Source organism: Rhipicephalus microplus, chromosome 8, assembly GCF_043290135.1.
Source record: "Rhipicephalus microplus isolate Deutch F79 chromosome 8, USDA_Rmic, whole genome shotgun sequence".
In the NCBI taxonomy this organism is placed as follows: Eukaryota; Metazoa; Arthropoda; class Arachnida; order Ixodida; family Ixodidae; genus Rhipicephalus; species Rhipicephalus microplus.
The window spans coordinates 38,378,467-38,399,081 of record NC_134707.1 but is presented as its reverse complement, the minus strand read 5'-3'; the positions used below and the strand labels follow the sequence as shown (position 1 = coordinate 38,399,081).

Below are 20,615 nucleotides of genomic sequence, written 5' to 3'. Positions count from 1 at the left end.
TCGGCATCATGGGCATGACGGTCTTCGGAGCGGAAAGAAGCGGGACAAGACAAGTCCCCAAACCTGGAATCGCCATGACGGCAATAGCGGAGAACATGACCGGGTTCTCCGCAGCGGAATCAAATGGGTCGACGGTTGGCCATGCGCCATAAGTCAGTTCGGCGAACTGGTGGTCGTCTCGTAGAATTCCGTTGCCACCAAGGTACGGCAGCGGGTCGTGGCTGGAAGAGGGTCACCACAAATGTCGGTGGAGGGCGACGGACTATATCAGCGTAGCTCGCTGGATGTGGCTCAGGACATGGTGCGGCTGGTGTAATGGCTTGCCTCAACTCTTGGCGGACGATTTCAGCAACAGATGCGACTGGCGGTTGAATAGGGGGAACGCAGAGGGCCCAATGTTCCTCACGCAGCATTCACTAATCATTCATCGCAGGGAACTTTTACACACGGCAGTGTTCTGAGCTGCAGCACTTACTGCCGTGTGGTTCGGTAGGCGGTCAAAGTGTCCGCGTCGTTGTTTCAGTGCGCGATCGATGACAGTCGCCTCTCTTATGAATTCATCTACTGTTGTAGGTGGATTTCAAACGAGGGCCGCAAACACTTGTTCCTTAACACCCTGCATTAGGTGACGCACCTTCTTCGCCTCGGGCATGACAGGGTCAGCTTGTCGAAACAGACGGATCATACCCTCTGCGTACATGGCGGCTGTTTCATTCGGTTTTTGCACGCAGGCCTCAATCAGTTGCTGTGCGTGATCCCGTCGGTCCAAGTTCAAAAATGTTGCGAGGAGCTTTCGACGGAAATCTTCCCAAGATTGGAATCTAGCCTCGCGGTTCTCATACCACGTGCGAGCGCTATCTTCCAGTGCTATCTTCAAGTGCAAAACGGCCAAGTTTCTGCTGTTCGCTCCAGTGGTTGGATACAGCGACCCGTTCGAACTGTTCGAGCCAGTCCTCGACATCCTCGTACTCTTCCCCACGGCAAACTTCAGGAACGCGATAAAGTTCAAGAGTTTACTGCGAGGGAAGAGTGGTCTGCGATGGCGGGATAACCGTGGATGTCGTAGGAGCTGCCTTGCTGGAAAGAGGCGGAACAGGTGCACACTCCAGACATAGGCCTAGTAGGCGCCGACTGAATCGGTGCACTGGAGTTGTGACGAGGGGCTGAGTCTCTGGACTAGATGAACCAAGCAAGACTGTCCTAAATCAGGTTGTAGGCTCCAGCACCTCCACCAGTGTCACGACGTCAAAATAGAGCTCTTGCCGCAGATATTCAGACACCAGAAGCAACTCACTTCTTTTAATAGAATGCGCAAGAGAGTTATTCTTTTTCATTCATTTCATTGTAATTCATGGCACATGCACAACTGTCATTGTCTTTCTTTTTGACAAGCACGTGACAATATTACCTTCTCCACGTCAACGACTACTCGAGGTACCTTGAAGTGCTGACCCTTTGCTCGACGACGTCTGCTGCAATGATCTTCATCATAAAAAGATAAAAAGTGTCTTTGCAAGACATGGGATCCCTGAAACACTTGTTGGCAGCAATGGACCACGATTTCTGTCGTCAGAGCTCCGCGCCTTCTCCAAGAGTTATGACTTCTCCCAAGTCAACAGCAGTGCCAGGTATCCTCAACCTAATGGTGTAGTCTAGCGCATGGTACAGGCGGTCAATGAACTCTTCAAGAAGTCTCCGGACTGGGCCTTGAGTGACAACGTCCGCTGCGATGATCTCCACTAAAAGTGTCTTTGCAAGACATGGTATCCCTGAAACACTCGTCGGTGAGAATGAACCACAATTTCTGCGGGCAGTGTTCTGCGCCTTCTCTCAGACTTACGGCTTTTCCAATGTCAACGGCAGTGCCAGGTACCCTCAATCTAACGGTGAAGTTTAGAGCATGGTGCGAACGGTGAAGGAACTCTTCAAGAAGACTACGGATTGGCCCTTGGCTCTCCTGTCGTACTTCAATGCACCTGGCATCACCGGCTACAGCCCTGCTCAGCTGCTGATGGTACGCAGCCTCCGGACTCGCCTTCCTGTGCCACCAGCCACACTCCTTCCCAAACCTAATTGCGCTGCCGACTTAAACAGGCGTGACTCTGTGTTGGAAGGGTAGGCAAAATAATGAACAGCTATACGTCGTTAAAGGTCTGGAGCAACCTATTATCGGCTATCCTGCCATCGTTGGCCTTGGCGTCGTCAAGTTTGTCGGCGCTGTGACACCAGCCAGGCCGGAAACGCCTTCTCCAGACGTCCCTTCAGCCCTTTTCGCTGGTCTATCCCGGTGACGTTGGGCCGTGACACGGCCCAACGTCACCGCCAGTGTCAAGATATCAAGCGCCGGCACGCTGCGAAGGATTTACGTCCTCTAGTAGAGGGGGAGAGAGTGTGAATTCTGGACAGAGAATGTGTGGGCACTGTGCTCAGCCCAGCGCCACGCGTACGCTTCTATGTCGTACAGATGAAGTCGGGGGCTCTTTTTCTTGCAACCGGAGACATCTGGTACCTCAGTAGTCTCAGGCATCGAACGATGATGAACTTTTGGTTTCTCAGCAAAGTTAGCCATTGGTTGGCGGTGACTTCAGCAGCGGCATCACTGCCAAAAGGATCCCCAACCCCACTGAAGAATCCTACTCGCCCAGTGCCTGAGTGTAGCAGTCCTCCGCCACCTGCTGACGTCATTACCCCGCCACCAGCTGCGTCCCCACTGGTTGTTTCAACTACTCCTTCAAGACCATTAACGTCGGGCGTGTCCACTCGATCGGGACGTAGCATTAGGTCACCTGAGCGGCTCAACTTGTAGTGCGCCGCGACATCATAAGGTTTCATGCCTGGTAAATTTTATCGCCTGTATTGTTTTTGTTAATCTCGAAAGGGGGGATGTAGAAGGTGCATGATGTTAATCACTCCAGCGCTGTTTAAGGTCCCTAGATCAAAGAAGTTTCCAAGGTAGCGTAACTCATTGTTCTCGAGCCGTCCTCCCGACTTTCTCGCTTACCCCCCCCCCTTTTCTCTGCCATCCGCGCCTGTCATTCGTGTATTCCTTGCACATGATCTTGGAAATGGCTGGTGGTGTTATTTATTATCATGCAAAAGGTTCAAAACGAGTACGCATGCGCATATGGCTCATGCCAGATTCTCGCCATGAGGAAAGACGAAGTCATAGCCAGGACATAAACAGAAGAGGAGGAGTGTTTCCGTTAACGCCAAGTCAGCAAAGATTGTTTCGCGGTGCTCGTTCAATGCAATATCAGCGTTTTTCAGCAATGCTGGGTCGCCGTAAAACAACAGAAAGCAGTTTCGCTCTCTTCAACTTACCCTGTGCTATACGAAATAAAGCACGTCGTGAGGTGTAGCTATGAACCATTTCACGCGAACGCTTTCGTGCAACTCCGTCGACGTAGGTCAACGCAGATCTGTGAAACGAGTTTTATAAGCGAAGCATTTCTTAGCGAACTTCGGCGACTTTGAGCGTATCTATTTATCTATCTTTCTATCTATCTAACTATCTATCTACCTATCCATCTATCTATCTATCTATTTATCTATCTATCTATCGAGCCACCTACGACATTTACCTCTCCTGGCCATTTCGAGAATGGTGTCGATACCAAAATTGTTATGGCATAACCTGATGTATGGCAAGCATAATTGAGTACTCATAAAATGAAAATCATGACATGTATGTCATGAATGTCATGATTTGCATTTCATGGTCTTGCTACTCTTGCGGTGGTTTAGTTCCCATGACATGTTACAAGACTGGTATGGTAAGACATGACTGCATGGCAAACAGAACCGACAGACACTAACGTAAAAATCATAATATGCGTGTCATGTGACAGCATGACTACATGCCACACTAATGATGCGCTCGCGGCCGTTTTGCTAGCTTCGCATATACTAAATTTGATATTATGGGATGTGAATGAATGACAAAGGTATGTGACTGATGCAAACATATAATCAAGAGATGCGTGTCATGGAAAAACATGACTACATGTTACGCTCTTGATGAGGTCGTGGCCGTTTCGCTATCTTCACATACACAAAATTTGGTATTACGGCACGTGAATGGATGACGCAGGTATGCGACTGGTGCAAACATGATAATCATGAGAAGCTTGTCATATAACAGCATGACTTATGCCGCGCTTATGATGCGCTCGCGGCTGTTTCGTTAGCTTCAATTATACCAAATTTGTTCTTAGGTTACGTCACTGGACGACAAAGGTATATGACTGGTGCAAGCATGATAATAAATAATCATGGCACGCGTCTCACGTAAGAACTTGACAACATACCACGTTCATGATGCTCTCGCGGCTGTTACACTAGTGCCACATATACAAAATTTGGTATTACATGACGTGATTGGACGACGAATGTAAATGACAGGTCCAAGCATGATAATAATGATATGCGTGATGTAAAACCTGACTACATGCTACGCTTATAGCGTGCCAGTGGGTGTTTTGCTTCCTCCACATACACCAAATTTAGTATCAGGTGACGTGAATAAATGACAAAGGTGAATGACACGTCCGAACATAATCATGACAGGAAAGTCATGTACGACATAATTTACGTCTGCTTCGCAATGTAGTGCTGATTTTATTGTGACATTTCATCCTTCCTCATTCGTGCTTCGTATATCATTGATTCCATCTGTACGTGAAATCTGCAAATTTTATTTGTCAGTTTTTATTGAAACTCATAGACCGCGTTCAATGCTCGTCAAATGCATATCAGTTGTTACAAATACTTGAACGTATGCACGTACGCATAGCAGCTGAATCGTGTAATCAACGCAACTTTAGGAACATTTCATGCTTGGCCAGTTGAACAGAACGCGGCATAAAGCAGCCGAAACGTGCTGCTTTGGAACACCTCACCAGTAGAACTCTCACTTTTCAGAAATATACGAGCACCGCATCAGAATCACCTGGCATCACGATTGTCAAAATTGGCAAATTAAAAAAATTGACAGCAGATCCACGAGGTGAGTAATGATGAGATTGGGCGAAGCTCCTGGAAGTAATACACTAAAATTTTCTTCCGTTAATTCGCCTGGCGATACGCGCGCTTCCTCGCCGCTTCCCATTGTCGAGTGTTTCCAAGATCTGCTTCACGAAGTTGACGTGCTGCCTCGGCCTCTCGTTCTCGTACGGAAGGACCTTGCCGACGCTGACGTGCCGCTGCAGCTTCTTGTTCACGTACGGCGGGATCTTGCCAACGCTGCCTTGTTGATGTGGCTTCTTGTTCCCGTACAGCAGGATCTTGCCGACGCTGCATTGCTGATGTGGTCTCTCGTTCCCGTACGGAAGGATCATGCCGATGCTGACGTGCCGCTGCAGCTTCTTGTTCACGTACGGCAGTACAGCCAACGTTAACGGGTGGAACGCCACACAGAACTTGGGGTATGTGTATTTCCCTGATCAGGACGGGGCTCGCACATGGTTCACAAATCGCGTGTAGTCAACGTGAGACGAGTTCCGGTGGAAGTTCCTGGACACCTTCGCAAACACCGAAAGGAGGCAGCATGCTCAACGACTTCTCGAATCAGGGATTCAAAAGCCAAACGAATCTCTTGCTATGTTTGTTGACGGCATAGCTCGTCTCTTCCATCGAGCCGATCCTGATATGTCTGAAAGCAGAAAGATCAGCCACCTCATGCGCGGTGTAAAAGAGCAGCTCTTCGCTGGTCTCGTGCGGAACCCACCTTGAAGTGTCGAAGAATTTTCGAAGGAGGCGACCGCCATCGAACGCGCACTACAGCTACGCTACCGCCAGTACGACCACCCAAACAACTGACAAATCAGTGCAACCGCCGTGACCACTGTGACACCCGTCGAGCGTTCTTTCCGTGACCTGATACGCGAAATCGTACAAGAAGAGGTGGAGAAGCTCACCGCCACACCGAATGACTGTGCCAATGCGTCGGTCACAGAAGTCGTGCGCCAAGAGATAAGGCAAGCGCTTTCACTTCCAGAGCCGAACACTGACACGTTTAGGCCAACCTATGCAGAAATTCTCCGTCGACAGCCATCTAACGTGCCGCCACCACAGCAGTACCACCAGCAACAGCTGCAGACAGTGCTTTGGTACTATAACGAAACGTCCACGCCGATGCGACCTCCACTCCGCAAAACCGACATCTGGCGTACCCCTGACTACCGGCTTTTGTGCTTCCATGGTGGGGAAGCAGGCCACATCGAGCAGTAGTGTCCTCACCGCGTCACCGGGTACCAAGGATTTCCGTCAACTACCCCTCGGCGCAGTTTCATCGAAAAACGCAACGCTGATACGAGCACAACGATCCCGCGGGACGTTTCTCCTGGGCTCCGGTCACGCTCGCCCTCTCCTGGTCGTTTTCCCCAATCTAATAGAGATAGCTCCACGGACATGGCGATAGGAAGATCTCCCAGTCCACACGGGAAAAACTAAGAGCAACGACCTTAGGGGGAGAGGCTGCGAATTGCTGAAGAGTTGAATGTCCCCCATTACCGCCGCACGAAGCGCCGCACATTTCGAATGAATCGGCAAAAGACGACATTATCACCGCCAACATTACACTTTCAATTGACGGTCACGACGTGATAGCACTAGTCGACACTGGTGCAGACTTTTCAATATTGAGTGTGCATCTGGCCGACAAACTCAAGAAGGTGAAAATAGAATGGACGGGACCACAAATTACAGGAGCTGGAGGCCAGCTGCTGACGCCTACCGGGAAGTGCACCGCACGAATTACGATCGCGGATTCATCATTCGTCGCAACCTTCGTTATTCTTTTGAGTGTCGTAAACAGGCCATCTTGGGTATGGATTTCTTGCGGAAGTATGGTGCCATCACAAATATAATAGACGGTGTACTGACCTTCTCAGCGGACCATAGCGCAGCACTGGAGCGCAAGCCCGTGCGCGTCATTGTCGACGTGACAATGCCACCGTTATTATGCCGCCTCGTCGCTGTCACGTGCAACACGCAGCATACTGAAGAAGGTGTCGTGGAATAAGTGTCTACGCTTTTACTCTCTCGAGGAATCTCCACGACCAGTCTCGTCAGTGTAGTGTCTGGGCAAGCAGAGATCCTGTCGACGAACTTCAGCAACGAGCGTCGACACATTACAGAGGGTACCACAGTTGCATACTTTGAAGAAATTGTAGATTTCCGCGAGTGCTTCACAGTGCAACAGGCAGAGACACCAGCCGCTTCCACACCACCCCCAGCTGTCCACGTGAGCCCAGATTTATCGCTAGCGCAGAGGCAGAATCTTCTAGATGTTCTCGGCCAGTTAAAGGATTGTTTTTCATCATCCTCCAGGGTAAATCAAAAGCCACTGACAAAGCACCCAATTATAACAGAAGAGACGGTCAGACCAATTCGACAAAACCCATAACGCATGGCACCAAAGGAGCGCGAAGCAATGCAAGAACAAGTTCAGAAAACTCTCGACGATGACATCATTCAGCCGTCAAAATACCCTTGGGCGTCACCGGTAGCGCTAGTTAAAAAGAAAGACGGCCGCTTACGCTTCTGTGTAGACTACCGGAAGCTGAACCACGTGACAAAGAGAGACGGATATCCGTTACCGCGTGTTGACGATTCGCTTGACAGGCTGAGGTATGCAGGCTTCTTCTCGACGATGGACCTGAGAAGCCAATATTGGTAAATTGAGGTCGATGAGCGAGGCAAAGGAAAGACTGCTTTTGTTACGCCTGACGGGCTTTACGAGTTTAAAGTCTTGCCCTTCGAATTTTGCTCAGCTGCAGCGACATTTCAGAGACTGATGGATACCGTCTATCAGGCCTTAAGTGCAGACGTGTTTGGTATACCTCAACGACGTAATTGTTTTCTCAGCAACATTCAAGGCACATCTAAAACGGCTGCTATTAGTATTTCAAGCAATATGGTCCACCGGCCCAACGCTGAAACCGGAGAAATGACATTTCGGTTCAAGGAACTCCGATTCTTAGGACATGTGGTGAGTCATTCGGTGAGCCACGTTTTCTTGACCTCTGCGCCTACTACCGCAGATTTATCGCCAAGTTCTCGCACATAGCGTCGCCCTTAACATGCATAACAAGAGACGATGTTCCATTTTTATAGGGCGAAGAGGAAAAAGCAGCATTTGACAATCTGACTCGAATTGTCATGTTATAAATGAGTATGATGATATATTACCCCAAACGCCAAGTTACCATCTCTCAAATTTTTAAATAACATATTATTAGATTACTTGGAGCATGCAGAAACTAAAAATATAATAGCCACAGATGCTTACGTAAATAATGAAAAGGCAGGTGTAGGCATTGCCTCTGATTCGCTTGACTGGTCCTTTTCAGTGAGACTGCCTGATTTTACTCCAGTTTTTGGAGCGGAGCTCGTGGCGACTATTTTAGCTCTTCGAAAACTTCCATCAAATCAAAACAATGCAGTCATATTGGCGGATTCTCTTTCAGTTTGTGCAGCTCTGACAGCTTCAGAGAACTCTCGAATTCTAAGCACATTCAAAACATTAGTACCCCTGCAGTTGAGACTCTTGAGGTTACTATGGGTTGAAGGACACTGTGGATTAAGATTAAATGAATTGGCCGATTCCTTAGCACGAGCCGCACTTCATGGGCCAGTTTTCTCCATACTGCCAGATGTTGAATATATCATGGCAATAAGATATCAAAAATCAGCAATCTCCACTGATACGATAGAAAAAGTAACTACATAGACAGAATATAACCACCTCAAGTATCCATGGCAACCCCACTGGAGCCAGTCCAGAAAGCTCGAAGTCTTAATTACTAAATTTCGATGTCGTGCCCCCCCCCCCTAAACCTGTATCTACACAGAGCTGGTCAGACAACATCACCCCTCTGCGCATTCTACGGAGAAATGGAATCACTAGATCAGTATTTTTTGTATTGTCGCCACTACGCTATACTTCGAAAAAGGTTACTACTTATGCCGTTTCTGAAAATAGGCGTTAGATTGACGGCGGAAACGGCGCTAAGCTTTGGTGCCTCAGTTTTGGGACATTGCAACAGACTTTGCGATTATATTCAGGAAACCAAGCGTATACCTTTGTGATCTTCAATCAAAAAAAATTATTATTTAGTACTCCCCAGGGCAGAGTCAAGTAAACGCAGCCGAGTGGTAATCATAACACCTCGAATCTCAAAATTGCTCAACTTGACTTTTTTTGTTTGCTCTCTTTATGTTGTTTTTTACATTAGTCTTATTATAATACCAATTCATTACACATAGTTAAAATGATCACAGAAAAACTGCACTACACTTTCTTGGCCAATCCCCCTCAGTGGGTATGAGCCATCAACCCAGGGAAACAAACAAACAAACAGTCTGACCACATCGCTTTCCAACTCGCAAGTAGCTGGTAGTGCTTGCTCTAGGGTTTTGGCCTAAGTTTGTGTAGTGGCTGTGGTTTCTTTGTCTTTGTAAGGTGTTCCTATAGTGCTATTACAGCTAAGTAGGCAGTAGACAGAATTTGTAGACAGAAGTAAGCAGTGAACAGAATTTTGGCTGTAGACATTACATTATCCAACTGCAGTCCTTTCACCCTAGTTAATATGTATTTTCCGGGTGGAGTTCAAGGCACACGAAGTTTGGACCCAGCTACAAAGTCGTGGTCCAAGGACAAAGTTTCAGTTGGAGACTTTAATTCGCACCACACGAGTTGGGGTTTTAGAACTGGTCTGAGTGGAAAACGCTTGTGGGAGTGGACAATGGCTAACGACCTGACGTGCCTCAACGTCAGAGCCCCCACATTTATTCGTAATCACTCCAGGTCGGCCTTACAATTAAGTTTTGTCAGTTCGGCCATTACTACTTCTTCTTGGAAAGTGCTGGACTGTGGCACCAACAGTGACCACTTACCGATAAGTTTTGAAATTTCTTGCCCAATAATTCCATCTTCTTCCAATGTAAGAGTATTTGTAAATTACGCTAAATTTAAGAATGATCTGAAGTCAGCATTGGCTTTCGACTTGAAAGAAACCGATGATACAAAAGCACTGAAGATAAACGTAGTCATTGAAAGATTTTACAAAAGAGCCTAATTTACTGTTGAATCCACAAAAAGGGTATACAGCAGTTGGTGGAATAATGAATGCACAAGAGAGCACCGACGACGTCAGGCAGCTTGGAAGCAGTTCTTACATAATCAATACCCCCCAAACTGGGCCGATTAGAAGTTCATTGCAGCGGGCTTTAAGAGAACGGTAGCTCAAGCTAAACAAGAATATGACAGAAGACATTATGAATACCTATCGAAGCCTAAACATATGAAAGCACTCTTCCGATATATGAGAACTCGGATACTCTTGCCATCACCAGTTAATGCAGCTTGTGATAATCTGTCGGCGCAAGAAATGACCACTACCTTAGAGGCAATCGGTAAAGGTCAGGAAAGCAGATTTACTTCAGTAGTGCCAAACAAACGCACAAGTCTACGACAAAGTCTGACTTTGACGAAGTGACACAGACTGAAGTATCCTACGTGATTAAACTTTACCCTGTGCGTCTCCTGGCCCAGATGGAATCACCGTACCCATGATTAAAATTCTGCTCAATTTATCGCTTGGTGACGTTGGCAATGTTATTACCTGCTCCTTAAATAACTCATGGGGGCCGCAGGATTGGAGGACAGCAAAGGTCATTACTATATTAAAAAATACGGGTGTAGGATTAACAGTCGATATTATCAGACCAATCTCTCTAGCATCTAACATGGTCAAACTATTAGAGAGGGTCCTACATAGCCGAGTAAGTATCTGCATGGCAGACAATTTAATAATAAAACCAAACCAAACCGGCTTTCGTGGTGATTTCTCTTTTTGGTGTGCCCATGGTGGTTTAGAGAACCGAATACAGCTCGCTCGAAAAAGAAGGCAATACGCTGCTTTAGTAACACTTGACATAGCCAAGGACAAGACAGTGTGGAGCACTTCGGTTTGTTAAATACGCTAAAGAAGTTCAATTTCGCACAATAATTTATTGAGTGGGTGGCAGAATTTGAAAATCAAGAGAATTCTACTGCATCAAGGATGGACGTTCCTCACCTATACTTAAACAAACGCACAGAGTTTCCCAAGGAGCAGTGTTATCCCCAGTGGTATTTAATGCTTTAATGAGCACAATTCCAGCAGATCAAGAAGTTACAGTCTACATTTATGCTGATGACATCGCATTTTTTGCTGCTGACTGTGATATTTACTCACTACAACTTAAAATACAAAGACATATGAACATATTAGAAATTTGGTTATATTCGATTTCTTTATCGTTAAATGTCAACAAAAGTGTGCTCTTGGTGTTTCCGCTTGCAGAACCAATTTCAATTTCAGTTCTATATAAACAGGAACCCATCCAGCAAGTAGACTCAATAAAATATTTGCGAATCATTTATAATGACAACTTAACTGGAGTCCACACATAGAGTATATAACTACCAAAGCACAGCGCGCTTCAGGCTTACTGCGCAAGCTATGTAACCGGAAATATGGGTTACGGAGGCACGCCTTGATAATTTTGTACACGATGTACATGCGCCCCATAATGGAATTCAGATGCATACTATTCTCGGGTGGCCCTGTTTATAAAACAAAACCTCTAGTTGTCTTGGTGCGAGAAGCACTGCGACTGCGTCTGAGACTCCATATGTTTGTGGCTATCAACGTACTGTACCAGGAAGCGTGCCTGCCTACACTAATTTGTCGATTTCGCAATTGGACCGTACAAGCATTTTTAAAATTTTATAGCTTACTGGCAAGAAGATCTCAATATGCTTTTATCACAAACCCAGACGCCTTCTTTCTCGCTCATTAGCCACGGTTTCACACACTTCAGATAATGTTTGTACAAAAGAATCTACAAAGTATAAATGTGAACATTAGAAATGTAATTAAGACTAATGACTCGAATTGTCATGTTATAATTGAGTATGATGATATATTCCCCCAAAACGCCAAGTTACAATCTCTCAAATTTTTAAATAACATATTATTAGACTACTTGGAGCATGCAGAAATTAAATATATAATAGCCACAGATGCTTCAGTAGATAATCAAAAATCAGGTGTAGGCACTGTCTCTGATTCGCTTGACTGGTCTTTTAGGGGCGAAGCTCCTTAGGGCGTGGGCTGTGCGTCCCCTGTAGCCTGTATGTAGCCACCTCTAGTTTAGTTCTTGCAGTGTTCACTAGATGGCGGTACCGTCCCCTGTATGTAGCCACCTCTAGTTTAGTTCTTGCAGTGTTCACTAGATGGCGGTACCGTCTCCTGTATGTAGCCACCTCTCGTTTAGTTCTTGTAGTGTTTACTAGATGGTGGTACTTGTAGCTGATGATGAAAAGATGCAAGATGTTATAAACTACAAAGCGGTACTTGTAGTTGATGAAATACGCGAGATCTTATAAAATAGGAATGATGTCACATATGGCGCGTGTCATTGGTTGAAGGCAATCGTTCGATTTAGTGCGGCGACGTACGCTAGGGGGAGCGATGTAATAAAATCGAGTAGGCAAAATGTACACAGGATTCATGGTTCACCAGGTTTACCTCCGGAGCTTCGCCCACTCATCATCATTCACTTCGTGGATACGGCGGAATTTTTTCAGTGAGACTGCCTGATTTTACTCCAGTTTTTAAAGCGGAGCTCGTGGCGAATATTTAAGCTCTTCGAATACGTCCATCAAACCAAAACAACGCAGTCATAATGACGGATTCTCTTTCAGTTTGTGCAGCTCTGACAGCTTCAGAGAACTCTCGAATTCTGAGGACATTCTAAACATTAGTACCCCCACAGTTGAGACTTCTGAGGTTACTATGGGTTCCGGGACACTGTGGAATAAGATTAAATGAATTGGCCGATTCCTTAGCACGAGGCACACTTGATGGCCCAGTTTTATTCATACTGCCAGATGTTGAATATACTACAGCAATAAGATATCGAAAATCAGCAATCTCCACTGATACGATAGAAAAAGTAACTACATGGACAGAACATAACCACCTCAAGTATCCATGACGACCCCACTGGAGCCAGTTCAGAAAGCTCGAAGTCTTAATTACTAAATTTCGATGTCGTGTCCCCCCCCCTAAACCTGTATCTACACAGAGCTGGTCAGACAACATCACCCCTCTGCGCATTCTGCGGAGAAATGGAATCACTAGATCATTATTTTTTGCATTGCCCCCGCTACGCTATACTTCGAAAAAGGTTACTACTTATGCCATTTCTGAAAATAGGCGTTAGATCGACGGCGGAAACGGCGCTAAGCTTTGGTGCCTCAGTTTTGGGACATTGCCACAGGGATGCGTTCAATGCCGTTTGCGATTATATTCAGGCAACCAAGCGTATACCTCTGTGATATTCAATCAAAAAAATTATTATTTATTACTCCCCAGGGCAGAGTGAAGTAAACGCAGCTGAGTTGTAATCACAACACCTGAAATCTCAAAAATTTTCAACTTGACTTTTCTATTTTTTTCTCGTTTGCTCTCTTTTGATGTATTTTTTCTTACATTGATCATATTATAATACAAATTCATTACACATAGTTAAATTGATCACAGAAAAAGTGCACTCTGCTTTCTTGCCCGATCCCCCTGAGTGGGTATGAGCCATCAGTCCAGGGAAACAAACAAACGAACAAACGATTTGTGATAGCGTCTGCAGACACCACCCGGTTCTTGGCCGATCCCCCTTTGTGGGTGTGCGCCAGAGTGTCAAAGATCATCATCATCATCATCATCATCATCTGTGCTTGCTCACTTTGACGAGTACGTTCCTACATGATCCACACCGATGCAAGCAACGTAGCTTTAGGCGCTGTGCTCGTCCAGTGGCCAGACTCAGCCGAGCGAGTGATCACATGTGCAGGTAGGACGCTTTCCCGCGCCCAGCCCCATTATTCCACAACGGAAAAGGAATGTCTTGCTGTAGTATGGTCAGTTATGAAGTTTCGCCCATACCTCTACGGCCATCCCTTCCGCGTAGTGAGCGACCCGCACTCCCTTTCCTGGCTGACCAACTTGAAGAACCCATCTGGTCGGCTAGCGCGCTGGAGCTTAAGCCTTCAAGAATTCGATATGACGTCGTCTATAAGTCGGGACGGCAGCAACTTTGATGCTGATTGCTTATCCAGGTCGCCTATAAAGCAAGACGATGACCCACAAGCGGATGACATGGCGTTTTTAGGAGTGGTCGACATGGTGACCGTTTCATCTAAGCAGAAAGAAGACAGCGAGTTGCTCAGTCCTCTTATTATTTTCTTAACGGCCAGTCTACAAGAGTTCCCAAGGTATTTACAGGGAGCCTGCCGTCATTCTGCTTGCGCAGTGGTGTCCTACATAAGAACTTTTCCTCCAGCGGAAGTGCCCCCTTACCTGTCGTCCCGACATTCATTCGCGATGAGATCCTGAGTGCTTGTCACGATGAACCAACCTCCTGCCACCTCGCATACGCGCGCACATTGGCCAGAATCCAACATAACTACTACTGGCCGAAGATTTCAGGAACTTTAATGCATTACGTCCGCACGTGCTTTGACCGTCAACGACGAAAATAGCCACCTTTAAAACCAGACGGATTGTTGCACAGAGTTCAAGTGCCCACCATGCCGTTCGCACAAATCGGAATGGACCTCCTTAAACCATTTCCGACTTCGCGTACTGGAAACAAGTGGGTAATTGTCGCTACATACTATCTTACTCGCTACGCAGAAACAAAGACATTATCGAGCGAAACTGCAGTAGAAGTGGCACGATTTTTTATTGAATATATCGTTCTGAGGCATGGTGCTCCTAGGATTATAATAACGAACAGAGGTACCGCTTTCACGGCAATGCCCCTTAAGTCAGTGCTTGAGCTCAGTAGAACAGCGCATCGAAAAACTACCTCCTACCACCCACAAACCAACGAATTAACAGTACGCCTCGACAAGACAGTTGCCGATATGCTGAGTATGTACAATGACGTGGATCATAAAAATTGGGACGACGTTCTACCATACTTGACGTTTATTTATAATATGGCGCAGAAGGAAACTAAACCGAAGCACGCCATTTAGTCATCTTTCTGGCCGTGCAGTGACGACAATGTTTGATGTCATGTTGCTCCACGACTGCGCACGATACAGACACCGATGCTCAAGCCTTTATCCAACGAGCTGAAGAGGCACGGCAGCTTGCACGCGTGTGAATCGCCCGGCAGCAGAGTTACGACGCATAACGTTGAAACCTGCGACACCAATACGTCACTTATCAACTAGGCGAGAAAGTGTGGGTCTGGAGGCCTATCTGCAGACGCGGCCTTTCTGAAAAGTTACTCAAGAAGTAATTTGGTCCCTACAATGTTGAACGCAACCTAAGTGACGTGTACTATGAGGTCATCCCTGACAGTTCGTCGCAAACTCGCCAGCAAAAATCTGAAATCATGCACGTTGTGTGGATGAAGCCATATTGCAGTGAGGCAGTTGCATATTGCATCAACTACATACACTGCGTATTTTGTCGCAGAGCATCGGGACGATGCTCTTCCTGGAGGGAGGCAAATGCCGCATTCCACCTGCAGAGAAGAGCTCGCGCGGCAAGAAGGGAAGACGAAGCGTCTCCTTGCCATCCCGTTTGCTAATCTTGGGCTGCCCTTCACCATTGAGAATATACTCTCCTTTGGTGCTTCGGTTCTGGGCTACAACCACAACATTGCCTTTAATGCCGTTTGCAGCTATCTACGGGAAACAAAAGAAATGCGCCTCTAAATTCCAATTTGCATATTTGTTATTATAATATTGTCGCGGTTCAACGTAGGCAGTGCACCGAGACGTTGAGCCTGAGAATTAACGGCGTGTGTTTTTATGCAGGAGCCAAGAGCAGGAGAGCAAAACAAAAGCACGTCGTTTTCTTCAGTCTCCCTTTTCACGAAGCTGTTGGCGCGCACATCGTCTTCGTTCTTTGTTTCGGGCGCGGCATTTGCCTCCCCTTAAAAGAGCATCGCCCCGATGCTATAGCTGAGCCAGTGATTCGCGCATAAAGTCACTTTGTAGAAGCGACGGTGCCTCGCAGAGTCACTCGCTGACGTATGGCTTAATGCGCACTACGTGCACAAGCTCAGGTTAGTCCTGGTGACGCCTTGTACAGTTTGGGCTATCCGGGACGACTTCGTAGGTAACGTCACTTAGTCGTCGCAGCACTCAATAAGGTCCGAAGTACCTTCTGAGCAACTTTTCGAATAGTCCCCGTCTTCGTACAGGCGTCCACACCCATACCCTGTTCCTGGTTTTGTACGTTACAGGTGTATGACGTAGGTTATAGCGGCCTGCGTCGTACTCTTGCTGTTGGTATATTCGCATACGTGCGAGCTGCCTGGCTTCCTCTGCGCGTTGAGTAAACGCGTCAGCACTCGTTTCGTTGTCATCACATTCGTGTGGCCGCATCGCGTGCATTATTCTTACTTCTCGTCCGTGAACAATGCTGAATGGGGTCATTCGTGTGGTTTCTTGTTTCGCAGTATTGTATGCAAACGTCATGTAAGGAAGAATCTCGTCCCAGTTTTTGTATTTTATGTCCACATACATTGAAAGCATGTCTTACAGAGTTTCGTTAAGTCGCTCGGTCAACCCGTTGGTTTGTGGATGGTAAGCTGTCGACTTGCGATGAATAGTACCGCTGAGCACCAACTTGTGATCTAAAAGCGCGGCCGTGAATGCGGTTCCGTGATCTGTTATAACGATCGATGGCGCACCATGTCTGAGCGCAATGTTCTCAATGAAGAACCAGGCCACCTTCTCTGCTGTGCCTCTCTGGATGGCTTTTGTCTCGGCGTAGCGAGTAAGGTAGTCGGTCGCCACTATAACCCAGCGGTTTCCAACCCTAGACCTGGAAAGTGGACCCAAAAGGTTCATTCCGATCTGGTCGAATGGCGTTGTCGGGATCTGGACAGGGTGTAGTAAACCGGCTCGTTTCGTTGGAGGTGACTTGCGCCGCTGGCAATCGAGACAGGTCCGAACATGATGCTTCATGGCAGCGGTGAGTCTAGGCCAGTAATATCTCCCTCGAACTCTGCTCAGTGTGCGCGTGTAGCCTAAATGTCCAGATGTTACCTCGTTGTGGCACGCTTGCAACACCTCAGAACGAAGAGTGGTAGGGATGACAAGTAGGTAGGTGAAGCCGTCAGACGAGAAGTTCATCTTGTAAAGGACATTGTTTCACAGTCAGAACGACGATTGTCTTCCTGTAAAGGCTTTGGCCGCATTCTGGCTTCGTCCTTCTAAATAATTAATCAAGCCAAGTAGCTCACGATCGTCATGCTGGTGATCTGCGATGGTTGAGGTGTCGAGGATTCCGAGAAACGCTGTCTCTTCATCAAAAGAAGTAGCCGACTCTATTGGTGATCGAGATAGGCAGTCGGCGTACTTATACACGATCGTTATATCAAACTCCTGTAGTACAAGGCTCCAGCGTGGCAATCGCTCGGAAGGATCTTTCAGACTTGTCAACCAACACAACGAATGACGGTCACTGATAACCTTAAATGGGCGGCCGTACAAGTATAGGTGAAATTTCATAACTGCCCACACCACGGCGAGGCATTCCTTTTCAGTGGTCGAGTAATTTGCTTCTGTGCGTGACAGAGTTCTGCTTGCGTAAGCGATCACTCCTTCCTCGTCGTCCTGGCGCTGCACAAGCACAGTTCCGAGGCCAACATTGCTGGCGTCAGTATGGAGCACTGTAGGGGCTTTACCATCAAAATGGGCAAGCATAGGGATCGTCTGTAGACGTTGCCGCAAGTCATTGAAAGCAGATTCCTGTTCTTCGCCCCAATAAAATGCAATGTCACCCTTCGTGAGACGAGTTAAAGGTGACGCAATGCGTGAAAAATTTGGAATAAACCGCCGATAATATGCACAGAGACCCAGAAAACGCCTCACTGCCTTTTTATCTGATGGTGTTGGAAACTGTGTGACGGCAGCAACTTTTTGGGGTCTGGACGAACTCCTGCGTAACTGACGACATGGCCAAGAAACTGCAGTTCCTCAAAGCAGAAGTGACATTTCTCCAGCTTGAGCGTCAGGCCTGTGGCCCGTATGGCCTGCAAGATCATTTGCAATCGTTCAAGGTGTTCGTCAAACGTTGTAGAAAACACAATGACGTCGTCAAGGTATACTAGGCAGGTTCTCCAATTAAGCCCAGAGAGAACGGTATCCATGAGACGCTGGAAAGTAGCAGGCGCGGAGCACAAGCCAAATGGTAAAACCTTAAATTCGCACAGTCCGTCTGGGGTCACGAAAGCGGTTTTTTCACGATCTATGGGGTCTACTTAGGTTTGCCAATAGCCGTTCTTTAAGTCCATGGAAGAGAAGTAACGTGCGTTTCGAAGCCTGTCAATCGAATCATCTATGCGGGGAAGCGGGCACACGTCTTTTTTTTTTGTAACCTGATTTAGCTTTCGATAGTCCACACAGAAACGCAGGCTGCCGTCCTTCTTTTTCACTAGAAACACAGGTGATGCCCAGGGGCTTTTCGACGGTTGAATGACGTCACCTTCAAGCATTTTTGTTACCTGCTGTTCTATCGCTTCTCGTTCCTTTGAAGCCACACAGTACGGCTTTTGATGGATTTGTCTAGCCGTGTCCTCTGCGATGATTCGGTGCTTAGTCAAGGACGTTCGGCCAACTTTCGAGGTCAACGCAAAACCGTCGTGAAACTCAGCTAGCAGCACAAGCAGGCGTTCCCACTGTTGCTCAGTTAAAGTAGGGCTGACGTCAAGGTTAGGTGCTAGGTCATGCGGGTCTTGTGCAGGTGTTGCTTCGAGTGCTGAAAAGCAGTCACAAATATCTGCAATCTCGTCGAAATGTGCCAATTTTTTGCGGTTTGGAAGGTGCCGTCGCTCGGAGGTGAAGTGGTCAACTGCAAGTTCGTTCGGCCATCGGTGACATTGACTATTCCTCGTACTGCAGAAATCCCGTGAGTGAAAAGCAGCGAGGTTAGTTGGTCGGCGACTCCTTCACGATCTAACGGTACTTCACATGCTACTGAAACGAGGATACATGATCGAGGCGGCACAACTATATTGTGGTCTTTCAGACGAAAGGATTTGTGCTCTGGTGATGTAGGATCGGTCAGACGAGCACTCTCGTAAAATGAAACCACGTGGTCCGGGATGTTGATTATTGCGTCATGCTCCCTGAGAAAGTCCATTCCTATAATTAAATATTCGCAGCACTCTGGGAAAACAGTGCAAGTCGCGACGAAAGAAGAATCTCCTATGCTGATTCTTGCTGTGCATCTTTCAGTAGGAAACATCAATTGACCACCCACTGTCCTTCTATGTGGTGCTGTCCATGACGTTTTTACTTTTCTAAGATGATCAGCCAGCTTGTGAATTATTATGGAAAAATCAGCACCCATATCGACTAAGGCCGTCACTTGCTCTCCATCAATAATTACATTAAGGTCGACGCTCACCATTTCGTCGTTGTTAATATTCGTCGGTGTCGAGTCGTTCTGTAGCGTCAGTACTGGGGACTTTTTATCGTCTTGTGGTCGGGCTGCGACCTTACTCCGAGAAATCGCCGCCTTTAGTTTCCCCGGTAAGGGCTGGGCGACCTTTTCCCCCGAAGGTCATCAAAAGTACGTTGATTCGGTGACGATGTCTGAGCAGGGGATAGAGAGCGTGACCTGTGGGCGTAATTGGGCTGGTGATTAGGAAGCGACTCGTGATAGGGAGACCATGTTGTTGAAGGTCCTCGAAAACCCGGGTCGTCATGGCGAACAATGTAGTCAGCGTTGGCACGGCGACCGTCGTACCCTGGCTGAGATGGGCGAAGTGATGTGTCGCGGTACCAAGAATAGCGAGCTATATGGCCGGCACCACCACAGTTGATGCAGAGAAGGCGCCGATCGACGGTGCGCCGAGCGTCCATTCTGCGAAATTTTGGGCGTCTTATGTCCTCTCGTGGTGGTGAGTAAGGTGCGGCAAGTAATGGCTGATGGCATGGAGACATCGGAGACATGGGCCGACGTCTGAAAGCGTCCTGCAATGGTTGCGACGAAGGCAACGCTGTAAGTGGCTGGTAGTATGATGTAATAGGCAGGACGGGTGGTGGAAGGCGGACAGCGTCGGCGTAACTCAGGTGAGGCTGATCGCGACCAAGATCAGCTGCTGAAAAAGCGTGCCTAAGTTTGTCACGAACGACTGCGGCAACGGCGGTCACTGGTGTATTCACTAGAAGAGTCCAAAGCTTCTGAATTTATTCTCGGACAATATCTCTAATCAGGTCACGTATGGAGCCCTGATTGTCCAGAGTCACTGAAGCGGTGTTGATTGGGGTGGTAGTGGACGAGCGATCATATTGCCTCGATCTTTGGTGCAGAGCACGCTCAATGGCAGTGGCTTCTCTTATAAAATCAGCAATGGTAGTTGGGGCATTGCGCACAAGTCCAGCGAACAGTTGTTCTTTCACGCCACGCATAACGCAGCGCAACTTCTTTTTCTCGGACATATTGGGATCAGCCCGACGACATAGGCCCGTCACGTCTTCAGCAAACATTGCCACAGTTTCGTTTGGTTTTTGAAGCCTTAACTCGAGCAAC

General features: G+C 47.3%; 1 pseudogene; it reads left to right on the top strand.

Moving 5' to 3' along the window:
- Window positions 1-1,900: 1,900 nt before the first annotated feature.
- On the top strand, window positions 1,901-2,806 carry LOC142768469 (uncharacterized; annotated as a pseudogene).
- The last annotated feature ends 17,809 nt before the right edge of the window (window positions 2,807-20,615 follow it).